A 7875-nucleotide genomic window follows, 5' to 3' on the forward strand; every position below is an offset into this window, starting at 1 on the left:
TCCAGCCCCAATGAGGAGAGGCAGCAGGATCAGCCCATTCAGCCTAAGATAGTGGTAAGAGTTAGTGACGCCTACTTTGCTTTTCTGTTTGAATCCTAGTGTCAGTCTCTGGGCCTCTTATTTACTTGTGTTAAAGACCATACTTTATTTAAATAGTGTATTGTCACCTTTCTGCCTTCATCTTTATAAGACAGTATTCATCAATGAAATTTAGCCTTACATGCAACTGACTGTGATTACACCCTGATCCCCAAAATTTGCTTTTTTTTAAAAATTGGGTAATATGAATCTACTTTAAATTCTCCATATACACCCATTAAATAAAAACAATAATGTCCCAAGTCTTAGAAAGGGTAGCATTTAACAATTATATCACAACATGAATGATTATGACTATAATCAAAAGAATTCCAAAACTTAAACCATTTATATTGTGCTCTAAAAATGAATTAGTAGGCTTGATGGTGAACAAAATACCCCAAAAGGCAAGGCTAGAAGAAAAGAGAGAGCAGGCTCCAGTTACAAAAGCGGCATATAGTATGGTCTAGAAGAGTGTATGATTTTATAACTATCTTAAGTTATCCATGGAACAGAGTTAGGTATCATTGCTGAAATTTTTAGTGAATGCAAATAATAAAATATATTGTTTTACTTTCATCTTACAGTCTGGTTCCTTTATGTATCTCTGTTTTTCTGTGACACTGGATTGAAGGTAAGAAAGTAGATAATCCACGGAAAAAGGAGGCAGGCACTTAAATTCAGGGACTAATTCAGAGGCAAACACAAAAACTGAAACACTGCTGTCTTTGGCAAGAGTTTTCTCACATTCTAAATGGAGGAATCTGTGTATCCTTGGCTTTATAACTTGGCTATGTGTCATTTATTAGCATTATAAACATTCAAAAACAAAGTATATGAACAACTACCTGAATGGGACTCCAGATTATTTTAATGTCATTTAATAATATATGTAAATTAATAAAATAATTAATTAGCAATAAAGCACTGTAATGTGGTTAAGTATCTGACATGTTGTATACATGCATCATCTCAATTATATAGAGGAGAAAATCTGGGCTACAGAATTGTTCAGTGTTAGCACCAGGATGCAAATGCAGATGCTACGTTTTCATAACCCATGAGGACAACCATGAGCACATTTGGCTCCAGAATCACAGTCCCTTGTTAGAAAATAGCTTGTCATCTCCTGGAAGAGGAAATCAGGAAAGTAATGACAGCTTGCTAAGGATAAATTAATCATATAATTGTGTCCCTTTCAGAATCGCTCTTTTCAAATTTCTAATGCCCAGTACTCTGAAATATGATCTAATTTGAAGTCAGAGTCATTGCAGATCTAGTTACTTAAATAATAATGAGGGTATAGGCCATTGTTCAACATGACTGCTGGACTTAGAGCAATAATGCTTGTGAAAAACAAAAGAAAACAGAAATGGAGAAGCATGCATGGTGTTAGGATAATGCTGCTATCTTCTCATCAAGAAGATCCAGGACACAAACAGCCCTACCAACATCTTCACTATGTGTTTCTGAAACAGACAAAACTGGGAGACAATAAATTTCAGTTGTTTAAACGGTAGTTTGTTATGCCTTGCCAATATATCGCTAGTAAAATATTTCAGAGACCATTTCCCACATTCTGATTTTATTTTCATGGTTATAAAATATGTACACATAAGATTGGGGACAAAGAAACAGTGTAGTGGAATGCACATGTGTCGGTCTATTATCTATGTATCACTATTATCTATGTATCATCTATTTATTTATCTACCTCTCATCTATGTATCTATCTGTGTTTGTGTATGAATGCATGCATGTTTGTGAACATGTACGAGGCAACCATAGTGTAACAATGGGTGTTACTCCTCTGGTGTCATATATGTATTTATTTTTCCTATATAGACTAAGTCTCAAACTGAATATAGTTATTGCCAAGTAAGATAGATTGTTTGGCTAGTGAAGCTCAGCAATCTAAAACAAACTCAGATTAAAAGCAAGATCCAGTATTTTCAGGTTTCATTTATTAGTATACATTTTAGAGGCGAAACTTTGTTCCTCATGCTTGTAACCAAGGCATTTTACAAAACACCCACCTCAGGACAAGGGATTTTTTTTAACACAAAGGAGCATGACAGCAGGGACAAAATAAAATGTGCCTTCTTTTAATAAATATGTTTTGAATGAATTATTCCTTGTAAGCTTTGATACATTGTTTAACGAAACAAAAAAAATGATGTTTCTTGGTTCTTTCAAGTAAATTCTAGACTTCAGATAAGGAATCCTTCATTAGACACATTCATTCATCTTTTCCTACACTTCCTTATCTTCTGATCAATTTTGTAGTTGGTTATAAAGTTGAAGGCCCCAATTTAAAAATACGAGATTCTAAATGCTCCTTAAATGTGAAGGGTGTGGGTGCCATCAAAACACCAGAAGTTGAAAATTCCACACCATGGAACAATTTTCCTAACACTACAAATTTACAAAATGAAATTATATATAGGACTTTGCCTTCAAGGGGAGATACCATGATCATAAAGTTGGTATTCCTAGGGTCAGGCTTATCCAATGCACACAGGATGTGTTGACCCTTTCTCCAGATACAAGAAACTGCACAATTTGTGGTAGTGGCGGACTGCATTCACTCTCTTCCCTGGGGAAAAAACAGAAACTGTATATAGGGCTTTGGTTAACGTGTATAAGAAACATAACTGAAGTTCCAGTTTACATGTGACTCTACCAAGATATCTTTAAGTATATGCAAATATCTGCATCTGAAGTACTCTGAATCATCTCTGGTCCCAAGATTTTGGATAAATAGTTAACCTACATATTCATTTGTTGATGCAGTTTTTCTTCATATTTTGGGGTTCTATAGACTAAGTAAAGTAGTGTTTCAACTAAATAGAAAAACATGCACAAGTAGTGTAAGAAAATTTTGTTAATATTTTCATGCCGAAAATAGCTAAGTAGACTGTAATTAGAGTCTAAGTTCTGTGAAACAGGACTGTGCAGATATTAGATTGTTTTAACTAGTAACAGATTTCTTGGTACAATGCAATTTTATAATTTATTCATTTTATAAGCAATTACTGAGTAGATTAAACTGAGAAAGCAAGCTTCTGTGTACACTTGTTCAGAGAAATTTAACTCAAATCTCCCCTGAAGAGATGAAACACTTCCTTAAGGGCAAGGATACATACTTAGGTCAATTAGCTATGCAAGGAACAGAAACTCTATATCTCTTCCCCCACCAACTACTTCCATAACAGATAAAGTATTAAATAAAATAAGGGATCAATTGTATTAATTACTATGTAGGAGGATTCCTTCATGATTTGATCTTCAAAAGCTGTTTTTAGGACATATTATATATTGTACAGTAGGAAAATTATAATCTACTATGATACCATAAAATTACTTAACTCTTCAACATCATTTAATCATTGTGTTTGAAGTATGTGGTATTTGCATGAAACTTTGAGGAACAGTCTTGTGAAGAATCCCATCTTAAAAAGCCAAACTCATTCTGACTTGAGGCCTTAATGTGTATGTATAATTTTGTAGAATGAAATTTTATAAAGCAAATATAGTTACTAGAACCATAACAATTTAATTTCCTCTATGGGCCTCTTCAGACCATGATAGTAATAAATATTCCACTATAATCTAAATTTATCAAACAAAACATTAAAGGTTATATGCAGGTTTAGATATCTTATAGTTTTAAAGTAAAAATGCACCAAATAAAAGTATCAATATGCTAATGAGGTCCATGTGCAATATTATTCTGGAAGACAGAACTGAATGAGAAGAAAGAGGAAGAGGAGGAAGAGGTAAACACGTTTATGTGGAGGATGAGGAATTAAAGGACACCTAGTTCTTCGTACATTGTTGTTAGTGTGTATTACAACCAGCACATTTGATTACATGAATTATGCAAATTAGGTCTAAGGCATGCTACAATGACTGAAAAGGAGAAATGTCCCTAAGATGAACCAGCTGCTGAAACATCTATGCATTCTTCACATTCCATGTTCTATAAAAACATATACACTTTTCTAAACTTTTGTTGAGCATCTCTAAGCCATGGAAGACTCTCTCTCTTTTTTAAACACTTTAATATACAATAGACCTAAAATATTAAGTGTTACTAAGAAAAGCCAAGGCATGTGGGTGATTGTTATGTTAAGCCAATCTTGATGTACAACTGAGTTTGACAAATCTTAAGCAACTTTTGCCTACAAGCAGTTAGTGTTCTTAGATTGATTATTTAGATTAGATTATGCCACAAAAATTATAGAAATTTGTGTCTTCACTCAAACAAAAGCTATTACAATTTGGGTATCAAGTGCTGGCTCAAAAGACTCATATGCTAAAATGCCAGCCCCAAACAGGTGGCACTATTATGGTTGTTTCTGGAAACATTAGGAGGTGGATACCAGTTGGAAAAGGGCAGCTACTTGATGTGTACTTGAAAGCTGACTCTTATCCTGACACCTTCTTGCTATGCTTCTTGCCTATCCGAAGGTGAGAAGTTGTCTTGTGACCCCTCCACCATGATGTTCTGTCTAACTACAGGCTAAAGATTAGTGGTGGCAATGATTGAATAGAAACCACAGGAAGTGTAGGATGAAGTAAATGTTTCTCTCTCAAGATCCTTATATCATGTATCCTGTCACAGTGACCCAAAGTATGTGTGTACTTAATTTTATAGTATGGATTTCCTCTTTGAGGATTCAGGGATCATATTTCTTTGGTCTTATTGGTTATGTGGTGTGGAAAGGAAAAAATGAACTCCATGCAGGGTTTGCTTACTCTTACTGTACAGCATACTTTTTAATATTTTTGTTAACAATTTCTGCTCAATTGAATTTGTTTATTTTTTTTAGAGACAGGGCTTCATTTATAGCTCTGGCTGCTCTGAAACCTGCTTTGTAGATCAACTGGCCTTGAACTCACAGAGAACCCCCTGCCTCTGTCCCCCAGTGCTTGCATTAAAGGCGTGAGCCACCCACCCGGTATTAACTTGGCTCTTCAGTGTTTTAGGAGATCCTTACCACTATGCCAGAATATTTACTTATATTTTACCTGTTATTTTAATTGGAGAATTTGAAGGTTTTTCCTTACAGGAAAATATCACAGATCCATTATTGAATACATCATATATTGTAAAATTATTTAATCAAAATTTCCCTGAATAAAACAGAATTCTTTCAAGCCTCACTTGCAGAGATACCTTAGAAGTGATTCTAACTTGCAGTAATTGCATGTTACTAAATTTAATTCAAAGTTGAAGAATAAAAGCAGCACTCAACTCTTTATCTAAATTGTTATCCAATGACAACGTGTCCTTTGAAATTGTTTATTTGTGTCCTTTTTAAAATTTTAATTCCTCTTTAGATTCAGTGTCATATCACCTAGAACCTTCAATAGTGTCTCTACTGAATAGGCAAGTGTGGGAATGTTCTGGAGGAGGACAACCATGCCCTCTGATCCCAAGTGAAAACTGCTTTTTATGTCTCGAGTGGAAAATAATTCACACTGGGGTTTATCTTTGTAGCCTGGAAAGTAAAAGTGTTATGTATGTACACCCTTCGTACTAGAGGGCAGCAATGTCCAAGGGCTGGCTGCAGTATTTGGACTTGTAAGTAGTATAAGTAATGAACTATCATTTCTCCCCAAGTTCCTTATCCACTGTTCAAGTGTTCTTGGATCATACACTTCCAGAGATAAGCGGATGTCTTTTTAGAATCTACCATCACCATTACTCAGTGTGTTACCATTAGTTGTATTAAACATTAGAATATTATAAAGGTACAACTAACAACAAATGGAAAAGTGTAATAATGCCTTTCTTGGGCTCCTCAGTAGTAAGTTTTTTGAGGTCTGAGGAACCTGTTCAGACAGAGACCACCTTTGTTGTTTTCCCAAGAGTACTGTCCTTCCTTCCAGCTGGTCAGCTTGGCTATCTCACTCCCAGCTTAAAGCCCTCTTGTTGACTTTCCACAGTGTACCTGATTTGCTATTTTAATTCTAATACCCATTTTATACAGTAAAAGTAACTTGATTGTCACTTTAGGGTTCAAATAAAATTCTTACAATTCAATTCTGACAGTGTCTGGTATATTTAGACCTGTGCCCACCATTAACTGACCAATGAGTTGTCTTACAAGATTGAGACTGGTGTTCTCTGTTTGTGATTGTACATCAGATAGACATTAACTAAAGAGGAATAAAAGAAATGAACAGATGCCCCAGGTAGCTTACTAATGATATTACAGAATTCATTGTAGACAGTGATACTTTTTGTTACCAGTGTAATCACAGTAACAGAAGAATAAGGGAATCATAGTGACAATGAGAGGTTTACCACTTGGAAGCCTCCTCAAAAAATTCCAGCTTTAGGTTGATGAAGCAAAATCAATATTAACAACTACAAAACCCGTACCTGATGCTATTTCCAAATAATGAACTGTCCACTATAAAATACTGAGGCATAAAATCTGTCCCTGCTATAATGCTTCCTAATTAAAAGGAACAATTCTATTCAACTTTATAGACACAATGAAAGCTAGAGAGCATCCTGTAAAAACTGGGAGAAACTGCTTCTGTTCTTTTAATACTCAGATGAAATAATTAAACACATTCATTTATTTCTAATGACGTATTCTTATTTCCCCTCTCCAAGTGATGCCATGTCGGAAAACAATTTTTTGCCAGGGATTAAAATTCTTCATTCACAAAGTTACATGTGAATAATCAGTTTGTAGCACACCCATAACAGTTATACTTGGAAGTACTATGTGGTGGACCATGGGGCAATTTAATAAAAAACATTTCAAATGTACAATAAGAATTTAATATGGATTATTGGGAATTCCAAAGGAAAAATATAATAATAATTTATATTCTACTGAAATTCAGGTAGCTTTATTTTTTGTATAGCTATCTCTGATGCAGGCAGAAAAGTGGTATTGCTAGTCTACACTGAGAAGAATCAGTGTATGAAGTTGGTTAGTAAGTAGAGATTGAAGTATAGACTATATTTGATATGGCCAGAATTTTGTGGTTCAAGACATTTTCAGAAAGCAAACAATCATGCAAAAGATTACTTGGATCTATGTATTACCTGATGAAAACATACGTGCCAAATTAATACACAGACAAGGACACACCACAGCTTTGGTGTTTTCCCCTGATATTTTTGATGCTCCAGGCTCTTACATATGTCTCATCTCTGTAATATGAGTACATGACTAAACCATTTCCTGTAGAAACCAAGGTCTACAGACTGTCACTGGATCCAGGACTATGTGTGATATAACAGTGATGGTGAATCAGTCTAGGTGGACCACATAGATTTGAATTCCATAGTATAACCCACAGGCCCTGAAGAATAATACACCTTGCAAATGAGTGGCATATTCCAGCTTATGTTTTCTGTTCTGTTTTTACACTAATTTATAATATAAGATACAATTTTAAATAGAGAAGACATCAAGTGATCTAATGCTTACTTTAGCCAGCCAAGGCAATGCTGTAAATTGGCATCTTCTGCAGACTCAAAGACTTCACAAAACAAAAGTTCCCTGGAAATCTCAAGAGAGCGGGCTTTCTTGTTTCTCTGGATGCTCCTATTTCGGAGTTCCTTGGAAATGGTGGAAGAACAGATAATTTTTATTCCTTCCCTAGATCTGTTTGTCCATTTCTTATTCAGTAACTAGAATCTATGCGAGAAGACGAAAAAGGGAAATCAGAATTATAGCTATTACTCAATGCAAACTGTTTGATGTGTTTTTGCCACCTGCATAATCTTTAAGAATCTACTATGGGTTATGCTCATAGAGGTTG

At 34.9% G+C, this 7875-nt stretch overlaps 1 pseudogene; it reads left to right on the plus strand.

Annotated features, from left to right (window-relative positions):
- The first annotated feature begins 2524 nt into the window (after positions 1-2524).
- On the plus strand, positions 2525-2677 carry LOC121139641 (annotated as a pseudogene).
- The last annotated feature ends 5198 nt before the right edge of the window (positions 2678-7875 follow it).

The sequence above is a fragment of the Mesocricetus auratus genome, unplaced genomic scaffold, assembly GCF_017639785.1.
Source record: "Mesocricetus auratus isolate SY011 unplaced genomic scaffold, BCM_Maur_2.0 Super-Scaffold_15014, whole genome shotgun sequence".
NCBI classification, from domain to species: domain Eukaryota; kingdom Metazoa; phylum Chordata; class Mammalia; order Rodentia; family Cricetidae; genus Mesocricetus; species Mesocricetus auratus.